Genomic DNA, 19,532 nt, shown 5'->3' on the forward strand with positions numbered 1-19,532 from the left:
CTTACTTACCACTTCCAACAGGACCACTACAACCACATAGATACAGTATCCCTTGCCTTTTTCTCTGACTGTGACTGCATTTCTTGGCTCTCTCTCTGCTTCTACATTGATCCCTTAACACATCACTTAGTCCACTCCACTATCACATCTGCACCACACATAGTCATTTGTAAGTGCTCCTACGTAATTCGCAAGTCGCAGCACGCCCCAGGCCGTAGAGGACTGGGATGGCCCCAATGATGAAGCATGTCACCAAGGGGCAACCCTGGTGAGTGAGGGGACACCTAGAAAAAAAGCAATTTCTCCTTTTCTATCTACTATACCTTCTGTCAGGTTACGCAGCCCCTAAGCGCCTACCGTACTATGAAACTACATTTCCCATGAGTAGGCGGGAGACTTGCAGACTATTTAGTGAGACTATATGAGAGTACCCTTGTATGTTAGGACAGCACTTCACTGATGCCTGTCTTGTCTTCTGTTACAGGTATCCTTTCCCTGCTGACCCTACCTTTACCCATCCCACATTTTTTATTTTAGTTTGTTATTTTTCTCCCCCGCCTAATGCCTCGAACACCCTGTGTTTACACTTCTGGGTGTTGGTGACATTTGGAAGTGGAACCATATTTGCATCGACTGGATCACGGGGAGTAAACCTGACACCTTCCAGACCAACCCCATTGAGTGTTGTTGTGAATGGATTTATAGTGACCAGCAAGGCTCTCAGGTATCTGGCTACAGAGACCTTATGTTGAATATAGTTATCAATATTTCCACCCACGCCCTGTACTGTCGCATTCTTTCTTCCACAGTTGTCGAAAGTACTAATTACTTTTAACTGACATGCATGCAGTTACAGTAGTGTATGCACTTTCAAAGATTGATGGATAGGTTTGTACCCAAAGATTTGTTTATGTTCACAATTGTTCGTCCATGCTGTGCTACTTTTTCTTGTCTCCCAAAACCTTTCCCAAAAACCCCCGTACCCATCCATTTTTCAAACCCTAACCCTCTTCCCCCGGGCTGTGTGGTTTTGATTGATGTGTGACTAAATTACAGCAATAAATCCACACACTTGCTGGGGAGGATAAGGTGATAGCAACAGGCTGGTGAAGAAATCCGATGATATATTCTTACTCTGCTTGACAAAGACCCATGGCTAATGTCAAAGAACTTCAACCGAATTAGTTATACTTTAACATTTGTTAGGCTACAACGTGGCACTGTTCTAGTGTACTTCTGTCACCTGCTATATTCTGTATTGTACCTTTGTATTGCTCAGGAGCACAAACCAGATTTCATTTTCTTTTTTTCATAGGCAAGCAACTGCCACTGTGTCACACCACTAGTACCACCGCTATGAGGAAATTTTATCCGCCCAGGATTGCCAACCTTATTTGCTGTTTCCCGTGGAGCCAGCCCTGGGCCTAGCCCTACTTGCAAACAGAAATTACAGGTAAGATAGGCGTTTGGTTGGAGGTAGTATAATGGAGTATTAGGAGAGACGAGAGATTTGATTGACGGTAGTACTACTAAAGTCCTAGGACTATTCAGGAAAACAAACTTACTGTTATGTTAAACCCCCACCCACCAGACTCAAAAGCAGTAAAAAACAGGTATGGTCAGATAAAGTTTCAAAAAGTATATTTTTATAGCCCTAACAAAAGAATCTCCCGCAAGACCCTCCCTAACCCCAACGATTGTCCTTCAAAAGTCCCCAAAAATCACAACTCCCAATTCCCACCCCCCAAAAGTCTCTAAAAAAGGGGCAAGGGACACTATGGCAGGGTGCTGTTGGAATTAGCAGCCAGGGCATCATGCTCCTTGCGGAGGGTGGCAAGTTCGAAGCGGAGGCCCTCCACCACGTTCTTATAATTATGGACCTCCTGCTCCAGGTAGGACAGTCTGAGGGATAAGCGGCGCCGGTGTGCCTTGCAATTCCTGTGAGGGGCAGCTGCTTTCTTTGCTGCTGGGCGGTGGCGTTTGGCTTTGGTAGCCCGGCTCCGTACCGCTGGAGCACTGCGCTGGCTGGCAGCCCGCACGGAGGAGGAGGCAGCTGTCCCAGTGGACGTTGTTGTTGTTCCAGACTGCGTCTCCTCCTCCTCCAGGGCCACCAGCCGCCGATATTCAGCAACAGTGGCATCCAGCCTCCGTTGCCGGGCCATTCGAGCCTGCTCCTTCCTCCTTGATGGTGTCTTGGATTTGGAAGGAGCAACTACATGAAAAAAGAAAGACATAGTCTGTAACCAATGCTCCTTAAGATTAACACAAAATGATTGAGCAGAAAGTTGTCACAGTACAAGTAGCAAATTGAAAGCACAGTGCATAACTATTGAGGACAGTATCTATGTAACCTCCGACTTCTTCATCCTTGCTCTAACATTAGTGGGAGTTTAAGGAACAAATTCTACGAGCACTATGGACTTCTATTACAGTCGACTATGACAGTACACCACTCTTATTCTTCTTCTTCTCTCTTGTTTAGGACAATTGGTACGTTATCTTATGCAAGCCGGCATAATGCCAGCGCAGTGAACTTGCACCCGAGAAAAACAGACGCACACCATGGTGAGTGAGACAGACTTGCGTTACTGTACCGGTCCAGTACATGCAGGTGGTGAAGCTCTTACTTTTCTATTACGGGTGGCACTGAGAATACTCTGTTAAAAGGGCTACTGCTTAATTAATTTAGCTTTCACCCTACAGTGCAAATGAGTATTAGAAAAGGAAAATGAAGAAGCTAAATTATCTGATTATCTATCACTTCACATGGGATGTATTTGATGACATATGGGATGACTTTAGGTGCTTTGCTTATTATTGAGTGAACAGTGATACCCCCACACATGAATGACGTACTACTACTAAACTAAAGTTATTAAGGGAGGTAGGGAGTGCCCACCGTAATAACTGGATATATGCTGTGCTTGCAGTTGCAATACAAACTACTGCTACTATTCATGGTAGTCTTTGGACAACGTTACAACTTCTTTTCCTTGCCTTTCCTACACTGGAACGGACGTGCGGGTGCGGTGTTACATGCTCTTCAAAGTAACACTTAGTTCATCCAGTGACCGTCTACTCTCTCTAGATTCACATATGCTATCTAAGAGTCAGATAGTACCATGAATGATCCAGGCATCCATCCATTCAAAGTATATTGCACACATACAGTTTCTGTCTCACCCACCCAGGCTGTTCTCCTTCCACCCATCCTTGCTTCATCATTCACCCAGCCATGCACCATACCATTTTCTTACCTTCCCAGCCACCTCGGGGACCAAGCAAACACATATCATTCTTCTTTGCCAGTCATCATTACATTTCTCGTGCTTCCACACTTACTTACACCCTTCTTTCGCTTTTCGTTCATCCCATCCATCAAGTTCACCTCAGATCTGATTGGGATTCTTCTCGCCAAAAACTTCACAGCTAAGTCGAAGTACATTTAGAGGAGGCTACTACCTGCTTTTTTTATAATACACCCGTGCAGAAAGCACACTCTGCAGTCTTCAATCTCAATGACTAAGGAATGTATAGCTTACCTCTGCCCGCCACCACCGTGTGAACCCTCACAGGCATGTCCTTTTCCGGCACTTGCACCGCCTCCTCCCCAGAGTTGTCCTCCTCGTCCAATGCCACCACCTCCGCGCTGGCCCCGTCTCCAGATGTTCCACCTACAAAGTACATTTAATAATGTTAGAATACACCACTCACTACTATATAATATTTGGTCTAGGAGGAAGAAAGAAATGTGAAAAAAAGTGTACAATTTAATAATTTTTGACTGTGTACTCTAGAGTAAAAAGGTCCCTTTTTCCAGGGAAGGCTGTTGTCTTGCTGCACTTTTTGGCACAACTGATGAATGTTTGCTTTTTACTTTTTAACACGCACCACTTTTTCTCCTAACAGACAGAACCTTGACTTCTAAGAACACGAGCAGGATCAAGTTCAAACCAGGTGAGAGCTCGGCTCGACCACAAGAAATGTGTCCAATTAATCGTCAGCACTAAGCACTTTTCCATTTTCAGTTACACGTTCACTTTTATGACAAACTTGAATTTAATAAATGTGTTTACTTTTAATAAAGCTTTTAAACTTAAATAGAGTCTGTGGTTTTTGGTCCTCCAGACTAGAGTGGATGAGCTAAAGGTTTTCGAATTTTTGCAAGCATGAGTCCGTGCCTCTGCCATCGGTGACTTTGGGAGCTAAATGACTCTGCCACACTATCTAGTCAGTAAGGAGATTGGGGCCGGGGTTCAACTACAAAGTCTGTTATCACTGAGGTATGTGGAAAGTCTAACAGTTACAGCACCTATTATAATTGATAAGCTAAGCGATGCATTATTTAGTGTCCATAGTTCTGTTTGTGCAGATTTGTCCCTGCAACAGTAGTAGAATGGATTGTCCTATCCAAACCAAAAGTAAAGTAGTATCTTATTATTTCTTGGTGGTGGTCATTCACCTTTTTATTGTTGGCAATGGTCAAAGCATAAACATTTAGAATACTTGAAAAGACAATATGGACAATCCCAGAGGACTACACTCAGTGCATAGAGCTATTGCTGACTAGAATGGGAGTCCAATGGAAATGCCAAATGTGCAATCTTAGTTAGCTACACAGACAGACTAATAAGAATAATCTAGTAATACCACACGGAGTCATAGGGATAAGAATTTAGATCCTGTCTACAAGAAGATCAAAGACGATTTAGAAAAAATCGAATGAGGAACGCTAGGAAAAAATAAGTACTCTATATTAAAATTAAAACTTACTGGGGCCAGCAAAGGAGCCCTCGACTGCCCGGTCCTGGCCTGCATCGACAACAGCACCCTCCTCCTCCTCCTCCTGTGTCCTCCTCTTGCCCCTGGGGGAAGCTGATGTACAACATGAAAGAAAGAAAAACAGAAAACATGGATGATATTTATTTCTCAACCAAATCAAACATTTAAAAAAGAACTAACAAAGTAACAAAATATTTTTGCGAAATAGCAAATAGGGAACGACTCCACGGGATATATTATTGACCAATCTCATGTGGTCGACTACGTCATTACTTTAGTATTGCTTGATTTGCGGACCGTCGAATTGGAAACTACCCTATGTAACTCACTAAACAAAGTACTAAAAAGGTTTGCCTAGGATTGGCAGGCAGCAGTCCGCAGCACGCAAAGTGACAGCCAAAGTCCATTGTGATTGAAGATCAGCGACAACACTAAAGTTTCCTACTACATTCACCAGTCATTAAAATACTCAAACTATTAATCCACCACCACTATTTCTTCTTATCGCCATGTGTACAAAGGAAGGACTGGACTTGAGTCTGTAGGGGCTGATTTATAAGGCCCTTGCGGCTCTTTTGCTCCATTGTTGCGTGACTTTTGTGACGCAGCGACAGCACATAAGAGGCGCAATGGTGCGGCGTATATTAACAACGTGACGCATCTGGGAGATGCATCACGTTGTAAAGCCCTGCGCCAATAGGGGTGTTCCGGCGCAAGGGAGGGCGTTCCTGCGCAGGAACGCATCCTAAAAGTGGCTGAGGGAAATCTACAAGATTTCAATCAGTCACTTTGAGGACAATGATGCGTGACTCAAACCCTGCGCCTGCTTGAAGCAGACGTACGGCTTGACGCAGCATTGGGGAGATAGGGCACCCCAGAGAATTGATGGAGCTGCACCATCGTTGCGACGCAACTCCAGCAATGCGCCACCTTTACGGCACAGATGCGTAACGCTTTGGTGACGTTTTGGGCCCATGGCGCGCCGCATTGTAATACGGCGCACCATGGGTGATGGTGGCGTGACGCACAATTACTGGCGCATCCCTGCAACTTTGCAGGGATGCGCCGGTAATTAAAAATCTGAACCTTAGTGTGTAGCATTGCGCAGTTCTTTCAACTACACTCATACATAATTTCACAGGCCAATGAAATGAACACAAAATCTAAAACAAATAAGCATAGTAGCAACACTACTGAGAAGGAGAGCAGTGTACCTGAAATGCACAGAAGATTTTGAAATAAAATGTACCTACAATGTAATGAGCAGCATTATTGCTCTTGTAAAAAAAACAAAAATTTGCAATATAATAACACAGCAGGAGAAAACATAGTAGTAAAGACATAGCTACTACTACTCACCAAGCCCGGGGATCTCAAGGCCAAGGAGGTCGAGCAGATCTCGCTCACGGGTCAGGACATCCGTCCAGCGGTGGGTGGCCTGGTTGTAGGTGCGCCAGACCCGAGAGTGGTGGTAAATGGCCTGGCACACCTTCTCCCACCGCTTCCGGCGCTCCCGGGCCCCGTACCCGGCACTGATCTTGCCGCCTCCCATGATGGTCCTGGGGAGGCGGCGCTGAACATAAAAAATGAGTTGGCCCACCTCCTCCGGGGTAAAGATCTCCCGTGGCATCACTAGCTCCCCCCTCAAACGCCCGCACGGGAGCCGGACACGGGGTGCGGGACCCTTCCCCTTCTCGGGATGCTTCCCGGCTCCCTTCACCATGGTCTGGGCGGAAAGGAATAAAGAAAATAGAATAGGGAAGAGAAGAAAAGAAAAGAGTTTACAAAAGTAGTTTAAAATTAACCAAAAGTAGCAGTAAACACAAAAATATAGGGCTAGAAAAATAGAGGGATAGATAATAAGTAAAATAGATTAAAAAAAACTTCAAACAAGCAAAGGATGGCAGAGATTGACAGAGGATACAAAGACCATGCCCAGAACCATAGCAATGAATGAGAAACAAGATGGCCGCGCCCGTTCACGACCGCGCGGGTAAGTTCGCGCGAGATTTTCCTTGCGAACACGCGCGAGACTGTACTGGCAAACCGCGGACTTTGCGAGATTACACTTCGCGCCCGGAAACGGAAATACGTCAGGCAAACAAGATGGCTGCGCCCTTGAACGACCGCGAGGGTAACTTCGCGTCTTGCGCTACGAGCGGCTCGCAAAAACGCACAAAACCTTGCCAACTAACACGCTGCAAAAAAAACAAATTGCATATTCGCACGAATTTGCGGCTTCCGAATCCGATCTTGCGCGTGTTCGCACCCCGCGAACCCCGCGAAATTGCAGAAAAACGAGTTTTTCAAAAGTGAAAGCACTCGGCAGGGGCAAGAGTTCAAACTCATCATTAGTAACAATTCCCGGTAGTGCTTCCTGACTGGGGCCCCTCCAGAATTCAGTTGCTAGTTGCAACAATTGTATGACCCTGCTCTGACCCTCACAGCAGGCTCATACAATAGCTACAAGTAGGCCACAAAGAAGGTCCTGGGGAAAAAAAATGCACTGCAACAGAAAGCAAAATTACAGATAAGGAAGCAGGTGCCAGACTGGAATTTTAAAACAGTGACACATTAATAAACTAACCCCAAATTAATTCATCTGAGTTGAAGCAGGGATGGTGTGCTTGCTTTTCCCCCCCATAATCTACAGTAATGATGAACCAGAGGGTGGCATTGATGTAACAGAGGGTTGCAGTGGTGAAACAGAGGGTGCTGGGAACCTGTGATGATGAACCAGACGTAGAAACAACATAATTCGCGACCGTTGCGCGACGAAATGTAAGTTCGCAATTGCGAACTGGTACGAAACCCTCGCGAACTGGCAGAAATCCTTGCGAACACAAAAAAAAAAAAAAATCCGCAAATTCGCAAGAATTCGCGGATTTTGCGGATTGCGAGTTCAAAAATCCGCAAATTCGCGAACGCGAGATCCGCAAAATTCGCCCATGCTTAGGACAATGTGAGCGAGAGGAGATTGTGATCACTCTCCACGGAAGGTAAGATCACCATATCATTTACCGTGCTCCACAAGTTTACGTCAAGAAGAAAATAATCAATTCTTGACGTATGTCCAGGCCTGTTGTAGGTATGGGCTCCTGCTTTATCAGAACCAGTCCTGCCATTGGCGGCCCTCAGGCCAAACTCCATAGTTATGGAGTTAATCTGAAGGGCCACTTCTGTCCACTTTTTGATTGGGCTGAGTTCTAAAGACGGTATCCCCCACCTAATGTCCTGTTCCTCTTGATCTTGTAAAATTTCAGGGCCCAGGGGCTCAAAGGTGCAATTAAAATCGCCCGCCACCAGAGTGCAATGCTTATGTGGTGACGAACGAAGCAGGGCTTCCAAGCATGCTATAACTGGGGATTCTCTGCCCCCCTTCGTGCCTCGGGCATAAATGTTGAAGATATTTAGAATGACTCGACCCTGAGGGTTTTTCAGGGAAATGTTGAGGAGGTCCGGGCATTTGGTATCCCGCTCCACCACCCTGCAGTTAAGTTCAGAAGCCACCCAGATGAGGAGGCCGCCTGAAGGGCGACCCCTACCAGTTTCTGAGTGGACAGCTGGTAAATAGTGGGTAGAGTATCCTGCCTTGTGTAGGGGCTCCTTACTCCAGGTTTCCTGGAACAGGCATATGGAGTATTGCTCCACAAGCGAGTTCCAGTCGGGCAATGCCAGCTTTCTCTCGAGGCCTGCTACATTCCAGCTGAAAACCCTAATGAGTGGGTCCGCCACAGCCGCAATGCTACAGGTCTCGACAGGAGCAAATAAATCCTCAACACCCGCAGTTGGAGAGCCAACTGAAGGGTCAAGTGGCGCCCTCACCTCCCCTAGTACCCCTGAAGTCTCGACAATGGCCTGATCTTCTGGTGTGGTCGGGGGGCTATACATTTTAGCAGAGGGGGGGATTCGACACCGGGGCTCCAAGTCACCAAGGCCTCCTCAGGAGCATCACGAAGTCAACAGCCCCAGAAGCCCCAGTTCAGTAGTGGTGGAACTGTATGCGACTGCGCTACAGTAGTTCCTGGGAAAAATTGGCCATGGACGTTGTTTTGGGGAGGGGGCCCGGGATGGGTGAAAGGGATAATCGGGGCCGGCCGCGGGTAGAAGAATGATAGATCAACTACATCAACTCCCGGGCCGGCCACGGATCGCCCTTGGCAGCATATTGAGTGGGCAGCTCTTGTGTCTTGAAAATTGACCACCACACAGTCACCCTCAAAAGGTTTTTTCCCCGTGTCCGATCCAGCCCACCCTACGTACGCCAAGAATCAGGCCATCCACGCCCAATGGAAGGGGTCTATTGGTTTTCAGCCAGTGGATGACCTTGTTCTTTAGCGCCTGGTGAGTTTCCTGCTGAGTATCTTTTAGGGGGGGAACTTTGATAAGGACAACAACATACGGGTGGCACTCAGGTGGGAGGTTGACCGGGGGGCACTTATGTGTCGGTTTCTGCGGGATGGCCACTGGGGAGGGATTTTTAGGCGAAGGGGTGGTAGGTTTAGCCTTAGAGGTTATGGCTACTCTGCTGGCTTTAGCGAGTGGAGCAGCCAAGAATTGAGAGTTTGGACCAGTCCCTCCCTTCTGTTGCTTCTTATGGGCAGGATTAGGCACGGGTATTATCACTGCTGGGGAGGGAGTGGCATGCACTTGAGCAGCATGAGTGGAAACACTCGGCCTTGCCTGCTTCGCACCGGCCTGGGAAGCTGGTGTAGGAGCATTCCCGGTGGCTAGTGACTTAGCTGGCAGTATCGACTGATCTCCCAATGGTTGGCTCACTGAAGCCCCTTTTCCAGCATTCCTGTCTGTGCTGTCCTCACTAAGCTTTGGCTCCTCGTTTACTGGAACAAGTATTGCCGGGACCAAGGGGGGAGGTTGCAGGGTGTCGGCTGCAAGCTGTGGGGGGATGGAGTTCCCAGGTAATTCAGGCCCTCCGGAGTCTGAGTGTGTAGGACCCCTTTGGGGCTGGGTCCTAGGACGCTTATAGAGCGTGGAGTAGTAACTCTTCCGAATGCTGGTCGCCCTTTTCCTTTTCCTATGCACCCGGGTAGATCGAATCTGGGACAATGGTTTTAGGCCGGGTGTAGGAACATTAGAACCGGATTGAGACAGAGACATGATGCCGGGAGAGCTAGCTAAGGGATGAGCGGGACGGGACTCTGCTACCACAGTGCAAGGACTGTTGGGGAGAGGATCAGATATCAAACTTTCTATCCTGTCTATTCCAGCCTCTAGCGCTACAATATGGAGTCCGAGTGATGTTGCGCCCTCCTCCTTGCCGCCTCCTGGCTCTGGTGACAGCCTTGGTGCCTGGCCCCTCCCTGCAACCCGCGAAGCGGCACCCGCGTAGCAGGTGCGGCGAGCGGTGGCGGGAGCAGCGGTGTCCGGAGGGATGAGGGTCACAGGTCAACAGCGGCGGTCCGTAGCTCCTTCACCTCCCCCACTGCGCAAGGGTTTGGGCGTCCCACAGGCTGTTAGAAACTACCGCCTTTTGGAGCTTGGTTGGGCGGGGGCGTGTCTCCCCGGAGGCGCGGCCGTGTGCACCTGAGCGGATGCAGGGACTCCTGGTCTTTGGAGTCCGAGTGATGTTGCGCCCTCCTCCTTGCCGCCTCCTGGCTCTGGTGACAGCCTCGGTGCCTGGCCCCTCGCTGCAACCCCCGAAGCGGCACCCGCGAAGAGGGTGCGGCGAGCGGTGGCGGGAGCAGCGGTGGCCGGAGGGATGAGGGTCACAGGTCAACAGCAGCGGTCCGTAGCTCCTTCACCTCTCCCACTGCGCAAGAGTTTTGGCCGTAAGGCAGTAGTAAGCTTTGTGTCACTTTACGCCATGCGAGCACCCACGCAAAACATTAGCAAATAATCCTTTGTATGGGAGCAAGTATGATTTATAAAGTATTCTCTGAACTGAATCACTTTTAAGGCTTACCTTTCATTACCCATCTATTGCCTTACTGAATTAAAAGCTTTCAGAAGTGCTTGAAAAATCTGGTTCTTTAAGAAAGCCTTTGAGTTGCACTCCTAATGTCGGGTTCACGCACTAGCTTTTTTTTTTCATCCTTTACTTAGTTCTACTGTAGCGCCATGACACCTTTGGGTGACCGAGAGCTTTGTAAGTCCTGCTTAACAACATTTTACAGGAGAGGGAAAGAATGCGCAATGGATTGATTTGCCTAGGATCACACGATTCAGTCAAGTAAAGCAGCAGGATTTGAATCTGGAATTCAGCCACCAGAGATTACTTCTCGTATTCTATTTTACACAATACATTGTGCATAATACTTCACAAGCACGTGTTCAATAACATGATTTGTAAAGTTTGCAAATAATTTGACAAATTTAACATACGCTAGGGAGTATTGCAGAACTTGGCGCAGGGATACAGGGGAGCCAGATTCAAGGATTCCAGCCAGTATTCCTTACCAAATTCTGGTAAGTGTATTCACCAGAATGGGGAATAACTGCTCTAAGCCAGTGATACAAGGGGGCTTATTATCAAGAAAGGGCGTTACATTATCGCCGCTTTCATCGGCAGGAAACTGCCGATAAAGCGGCGATAATGAGCTTGATAATATGCTCTATGGAATTCCAATCGAAGCCCATGTTACATGTCTTTACATCTAACATGGGCTTCGATTGGAATTCATAGAGCATATTATCAAGCCCATTATCGCCGCTTTATCGGCAGTTTCCTGCCGATAAAAGCGGCGATAATGTAAGGCCCTTTCTTGATAATATGTTATGTTATAACCAATTTATAAAGCGCACTTAGACCAAGGTTTCATGGCGCTGTTTTGAGCAATTGTGAGTTAACTGTTCTGACGTGACTTCTGAAGGGATGGTTACTCATGTGCCTGTATGAACAGCCATGTCTTAAGTTGCTTTCTGAACCGAAGTAGATCGGGGCAAGAACGGATTTCCCATGGGAGTGAGTTCCATAGTTGTGGTGCCAAATGTCCAAAGCGACACCCACCATGTCGTTTGCGTTTGAATTTTGTGCTCACCAGCAAATTCTGATGTTTGGAACGGAGATCACGGGTTGGAACATACCTCAGTATCAGATTGTTTACAAAAACTGGGCTATAACAATTTAGAGATTTAAATGTGAGGCAGGCGGTTTTAAAGGTGGCCTGCTGAAGCAGTGGGAGCCAATGGAGTTTTTTTATCAGAGCTCTGGCCGATTGCCACTTAGGCTGCTGATAAATCAATCTAGCTGCCTGGTTCTGTACAAGCTGGAGCCCCCTGGTTCTTTGCTGGGAAGCCCCCTGGTTCTTTGCTGGGAAGTTTTCTCTGATTCCGAAGGGGAAACACTGACATGTTCCTCCTTTTCTGACTGCGCAGGTGGAAAGTTTCAAGGGAGGACTTGTAGGGGATAGGAGCTGGATAGGGGGTCAGAGTGCAAGGTAGGTTTGTACCTATTCGGAGGGAGCATTATTTGGTCCCCACATATTACTGCAGTGGTTGAGTGGGGGGTTGTGCTGTGATGCAGCCCACAACCCCCCCCACACCTTTGACCTACAGCAGAACCAAAGTATATAAACAAAAAAAACACTGGTGGCCTGAATGCACGCGGTGTTTACATTTTGAAACACTAGTCTGGTACTACTCTAAGTGTTCTCCGATGTATGTTTCACATGGAAAACCATTAATAAAAACTTGAACCCTTATTTGTAAATTGCAAGAGGCAGAATTTAGAGATGAACAAAACATTAAAACTTTAATCACATTTTAATAGTCAACCTTGTCAATGTGACATGATGTGCCCAAATGTCAAACATCAGCCTGGAGAGGTACTATGACCCAGGAATACTTTGGCAGCCTGCTAGCAAACCCAGAAAATCTTATGCCTAATCTCTACTGATGACGGATAATAATCCAGAAACACATGGCCAGAGATGGCCAGCACTAATCTGCACCCACCTGGTGAAACACTCGAGAGACTTTGCAAGTATACACACTTGGCGAACTGCATCTACCATGATGCCTAGGGGTGACTCTGCTGGGAGGTGCAGCAGTGTGCTCCGATATCAGTTTCCAGCCCGGTGAAACTAAAACCATAAATGCAAACAATTTACAAACATTTTAATGTTCATGCATGTAAGAAAATACATGTTTTGAACACTTCTGATACAAATCCATTTGTTTAAATCAGCCAATTTAATTTGTGAACAGGATTGTTATATACATGCTCAGAATCTATCCATCATTGACCTTTAGGTATGTCTCTACACATAACAAGGGGTTGTGTTAAGTACACTTTTTGCACAAGTAATGTAATAATGATTGCTCTTCTATATCGCTCTCCAGAGAATGGACAATGATCCAGCTAACACTCATCGTAATGAGACCCTTGGTACTGTAGAAGGTGTCGAAACGCATTAACGCCTATATAATCTGGGAAGGCGGGCCGAGAAATAAAACACACCTTTGGACTAAGAAGATCTATTTGAACAGAATGTCTGAGTCTCTGCTTTGGACTCATTGAATATCCTTGATAATTACAATCAGGGTAACAACAAAAAGAGACCCCCATATCTGTTTAATTACACCGGCTGATTTTGACAAATTGGCTTCTATAAGAAGTTTTCAGTGAGTTTGGTAGATATATATATATACAATGAAATGTTTTAAAAATGTTTTCTACTTTTTTGCTTTCACAAGACAGACAATTTTCACTTTTTTACACGGCATGTCACATTGAAAAATTAAAGTATCAAAGTTTGATTCAAAATTTCATGTTTTGACTTGGAAATCTTCATCTGTACAACCTTTCCCATTTTAAGGGTTCAAGTTTAAATAATGTTATTGACTGTGGAGCAAACTGAAGAATGGCATGAGAGTAGTGCCTTAACCCGTTTAGCGCGTCGAACATTCCGCCCCAGTGCGGACGTTCGATCGCGCTAACGGGATTCGGACGTCCAACGGTCGTGCGCAGCACCAGCGAGGTAGTGCACGCGACGACCGTTGGACGTTCGAAGCACGGAAGGGGTTAAAATGTAAAGACGGTGCACCAACCACTGCAGGACTCTTTGTTTATTTACTCATTGAAAGGGTCCAACCCCTTGGCCGCTAATCGCGCTGAGCACATATAATAATACCACAATCTCCATTAACTTTAAACTGTTCCAAGAGATCCCAACACTACCGGTGGGCAAAAGTTTTTTTGCGATACGCAAAACAAATGAAGCAAACCTTTTTTTGAAATACTCCTGCTGAGCAGAATGGGGCTGCAAAAAAAAGGTCTGAGCCTGAGAAAATGGCAGACAGACTTCAGAGCTCATGCATCCTTGCGGTTCTCTCTGGCAAAATGAACTCCAAGGAGAACTATCTCAAACCGCCCAAGAACGAAGATGCATCTTTGTGGATATTTTCCTTCTCTGGGCCTTGTTTCAGTAGGATGCACCAGAAAAACTCTCAGAAATAAACAGTTCTCAGCCCCTGGGGTGTTTTTCTTCTGTAACATGCCAAAGCAAATTTTTGAGAATTTGTTACAAACTATTTCATCATTTATGTAAAACAATAAGCTATGGTGTCCCCAGGGTTTGCTTTTAGAGTGCAAACTTTCCATGGAACAGATCTGCACAGTACACAGCAGTATGTCCTTTGACATGTCTACATTTAAACTGCTACTTAATTGGAGGAAATGAATATAAAAACAGTCGCCGTCTGGATTCATGCCATAGCCTTCCTCTACTGTAATACTGTTTTATTAGATTTCATGAAATTTTTGTCAGAATACTAGTATCCGCCATAAAAGAGTGTCTGTCCTGCTCTCCCAAAGCTGTTATTCCCTTGTCTCATTAAAGGTGGGAGAACAGCCTGACTTCCAACAGAGCAGTGTCAGCTGGGTCAGCAAGAAGATTCCTTTATACATCAGTTCATCTGTCCCGGGCTCATGAGTACAGTGAATCCAAACTATTTAGGGCTTTCCTTGCAACACATTTGTAGGGCCGGCGTTAGCCAAGACCTTTTGATTAAAAGAAAAAATACATATAGAATATCTTTCAGCCAGCTGTCTTCATCCATTGGTCTGTCGGTCTGTCATTCATATTACGCATCTGCCCACTACGGCATACACCAAGGGGCAGGGGTCAGCTTGCTTCTGCCACTGGTGAACTTTGCTTTGAGTGACTGCATTTTACTCTTTCACAAGAGCACAACCACACATAAGGTAGTTCCCTCCAGTGCCAGTGTTTTTGTTTTTACATTATTATTTCTTTAGTATTGTCTTTGTGTGTAGAACCTGATGTGACAGCAGGAGGCTTTCTACCAAATGTGAACACAGGGTACACTTTTTCTTTATCAGTTCCTGTGTCATGATAATGCTGTCATAAATTCCCTTTGGAGTGGTGTTTGTTTATCTGACTGCTGCTATTTCACAGAATATCAGGTTGCCTTCTTTCTTGTCTTCACCCTTTCCCTTTCCGTATTTCACTTTAGCCTATTTTTCCATTTTATTTCTTTTTCTTTGTTTATTTCTTTCTTGCCTGCCATTTTGCCAGCCTTCTTTTCTTCTGTCTTTCTATCTGTCTTTCTTTCCTTCCATCCTTTCTGAAATGCAACAGGCTGGCAGCCAATGTCAGATATATTGGATTCTGTTGATCTTTGTTAGCCAATACCTTTTGATTTTACCAAAATTGTCAGTCATAAGCTTTTATTCGATATGCAAGATATCTTATAAGCAATTTTTTTTTTTATTTATTTTTTTTTTTTTCTGTGAGCAGTGAAAAGCAAAATTGTGTATTACATAGTTATAGATACATATAGGGGTTTCCAACCAGACTTTATCCATTAATCTGTGGTTGTCATTCAGATGTTTCTCCCACCCACTCCAGCATGCTTCAAGGGGCACTGCAAAAGCTCCCTTCAGCCATTGGTTGACTTCACTATGAGCCGTGACATGCTGCGAGTTCACTCCCATCGGACTGCCGTATTAGCCACAGTGCTCCTGCCAATACAAATTGAGCCATCGCGCTCCACTCCTGGCGATTCCATACAATCCTGATGGAAGCCCAGGAATTGTTTTGAAAGAATGCCAATAGCCCCGCGGTTTCTCATCAGTAAGCCAGAACGAGGCAACCAGCGAGTAAACCGACATTAATGCGATAATAGGCATTGTGATAATAATTGTTGAACAAAACAATAATGCTGATAATTCTTGTCCTGATGATGATGTCATAATTTAAAAAGGCATCGAAACGTCGTCGACAAAAAACCGCATATGCAATATGATGAATGCTATATTGTTTGACGCAATGGTATGGTTATGTTTAAGAGATTGAGTCTGTAGCACTAAACAATAGTATACAGACAGATTTTCGCTTTGCCTTTTTGGCCATTTCTTTGTTGTTTTGTCTTAAATGTTGTGGGTCACGGCTGTGCCCACTTGTTATCTTGGTCTTAAAACTCCCTCTATGAACTTAATCATTTAAAATAAAATTCTTGTCCGGCTGGACAAAGAAACATACTACTTATTAGGTGTATGATTATTATTTTTTGCTATCCTGTCCACATATAGGGACCATTGTCTTCTGTAAATTGCCCTTTCACAAGCAGCACATCCACACAGTCGTTCTCTTCAGTGCCAGGGAGTACTGTGGTTATCTGTGCTCTTTTTTGAGACCAAACAAATGTTGCTAATGTCTTTTTGTTTAGATTGAAGGCCCGGCAAAGTCCACAACAATAATGTTTTGGAAAATCTATAACAAAACAAGAATTGCTATAACCCAAAAGAAGACCTATATTGGCTTTTCCAATGCTTGTTCCTTTTTGTAATTTCCATGTAAACCATGGTGGTCACAAACATGAACAAAACAAACCAGGTCCATAATATGCAGGGTGAACTCAGTGCAGGTCAAGGATAATGTTTTTTCGGATTTTTGTTGTTTAAAAACTTCCCCTTATTTTCTTAATCAAATCAAGTGCTAGTGGGCTGAAAGTGGCAACTTTGCCAAAACAGCTCCTGTTGGGTCTGTGTGAGCATCTTTGTCAAAACGTGCCACCCTCAGCTGCACGGATCTCCATGATGCCAGGTGATCTGCTGATGGGCCAGCAGGGGTGGGATGCCCTCCGGCAAAGCACATTTAAATTCATCCCCTGTAGTTAAAATGATCCCTATCGTTGCTAAAAGTTCAGTTGGGAGCAGTGCCTATTGTGCTAGACCTGCCAGGCATCACCCACAACCAGACCACTTGCTGCAGGTGGCAGTGCTAAAAGACTGCTAAGAACTGCAGTGGGTGCCACCAGGTGGCACCGGTGGGTGGTACCAACTTTGACATTAGGTGGAGCACACTGCCCACTGAAAAAAAACTTTGGGCGCTAGAACTTACGTTTATTGCAAATCTGTCTTAGGGCCCGATTCTCAGAACTAACTTAAGACAAAATCCTAAACTTACTACTTTTGGTATTCACAGAAGTTAGGATTTTGTCTTAAGTTTGTCTTAAGACAGACTTAAGACAAAATCCTAACTTAAGTCTGTCTTAAGTCTGTCCTAAGTCTGTCTTAAGTCTGTCTTAAGACAAAATCCTAACTTCTGTGAATACCAAAAGTAGTACGTTTAGGATTTTGTCTTAAGTTAGTTCTGTGAATCGGGCCCTTAGTCACTGCCATGGACCTACAGGAAACAAACCTCCCCGCTTCAAGCGGCCGCAGTGCGCAGAGTTCAAGATTCCATCTGACCATACTCAGGGGAGTGGCTTCCATGGGTGCAGCGGGACTGGGGCCCTATATTATTCCTGCAGTTTATAAATCAAACAGAAGAAGGCCGTGTCCTTCCTTGCACCCTGGCTCATGAGACGCGTGCCATGCCACTGACCACACTGCTGCCTCTGTGTCTTTTCAAAGCTGCCAACAGGTCTCTGCTGCTCCAAGTTCAGGCCTCTCTCCTTCCTCTGCCTCCAGCTCTTCTTGGATTTTGCCAGACATTTCTTTTTCTCACACTATCACACTGTCATTTTGTTCTTTTCTTGGCGGAACTCTCCCCAGGCATGTCTGACACTCCACAGAACACCGGATGAGTCACTTCTGCGTTTCCTTAAAAAATGGCCACACTTTAGTATATATTCACTTTGGCTGAATAGCTAGGATTGGACCTGATTTGTGAGGATGACTGCAATTTTAAGTAGGCTTAAGTTTTACTGTATGATTTCGGATATTTGGTTTTTAAGGTTTGTGTGTTTATTGGGCTGCAGTTCATGGGGTGTTATGGTTCCAAATCAAACCCTATACCCCTTACAATTTGAGAATTATGATCGATTGCGCAAACCATAATTCTCACCTTCTCCCTCAAACCTACAACTCCTTCCCTAGTGAAGATGTTTTGTACTCATGCAAATGAATACACAAACAACCCTATTTAGAAACACATCATTAAATATTCACATATAAAATAATTGTACTGCCTCCAGAGGGATGTCATCAGCATTGTCAAAGGTAACGTGATAGGTAATGTCACCAGTGACTTCAGTAATATTATTGGTTATGCGGTCTGTCACGTCATGTGTGAAGTCATGACCTATTCATTTTTTGGGTACAAGTCATGGTTAGTGTATCAGATGATAACTTGTAAATTGCAAAGATCTATTGTCACTGAAAAAGCACAGTTAGGGCCTGAGTACGACGTCAGGAGGATTTGCTTCCACCCTATACCGTCTCAGTCCTGGGCCGGCCAATTGCAATGTGACGAACACTGTTCGGTAGCATACTCCCATTTCTTAATGGGAGCCTCTTATCCCACCGTAATGAAAAGGCAGACGGAAACGGACTTTGGAGGGTCTCAAGCAGGGCCCCTGTCCCGTGGCCCACTACTAAGTGGTGAGAGGGGCACATGTGGTATCCCCCACACATCCATGCACCGTGTTCCAGGCGCCACATGATGCCTGGCACATTGTGCATGAATGTTTGTAAAGTAACATTTTCTACTGTGGCATGTGCCTCTGCCCTTTTCCATGCCGCAGCAGAAACCACAGTAGGAAAAGGCATTTTACGACAGCCTGTATGACGGTCGTATCGTGATAGGGCGGGCGGGACCGCCAACACATTGTCAGCCGGTCACCTGCCCCTGACATTGGCGTTCAGACAAGCACCCGACCACCATCTTAATCAGGTCCTCAGTGCCCAATCAGTGTTTTTGCGTATATAAAGAGAAAGTGAATTATTTGTACGCACAATACTCTACATACATTTCAAAGAGAGTTTCCTCCGATACACCAGCATTTCTTCAATGGGCCGAGGTGCAATTGGGGGAACAGCCTCTCCTGTTCCACTGCATCATAGTACAGTCAGTAAATGTGCCACATGGACTTTGCCTTCCCTGGGGAACTGTTTCTGCTGTGCCCAACCTGTGATCTGGTTAAACCCCTTAACACAAGTGCTGCCTAAGTTCAAGTTTGGTTTGCCAAGAGTTCCCTTGACCTTTGGAGTTTGGATGTTTCACACTACGCAGTACTTATCTGTTGTCAGGGTACCTGTAAGTTGACTTCAGACAATAAATCTCAATGGTTCTACTGCTCTCTAACTCCAGGATATTCTTGCAGCCAAGGGTGACAGTGGAAAAGGGAATTGGAAGAAAATAAAGGAGCCTACTTTGGGCTTTATCATTTCTTTTCTGAAGTCAGCCATCCACCAGCCTTCTCAACCATTGGATTGGTGTGGCACAGCGGCCAGAGTGGCTGACTCTGGAGCGCAAGGTTTACGTTCGATCCCTCAAGCCGGCAGCAGCTGAGCATCATGTGACTCAGGGCAATATCTCACTTAA

The sequence above is a fragment of the Lissotriton vulgaris genome, chromosome 10, assembly GCF_964263255.1.
Source record: "Lissotriton vulgaris chromosome 10, aLisVul1.2, whole genome shotgun sequence".
Classification (NCBI taxonomy): Eukaryota; Metazoa; Chordata; class Amphibia; order Caudata; family Salamandridae; genus Lissotriton; species Lissotriton vulgaris.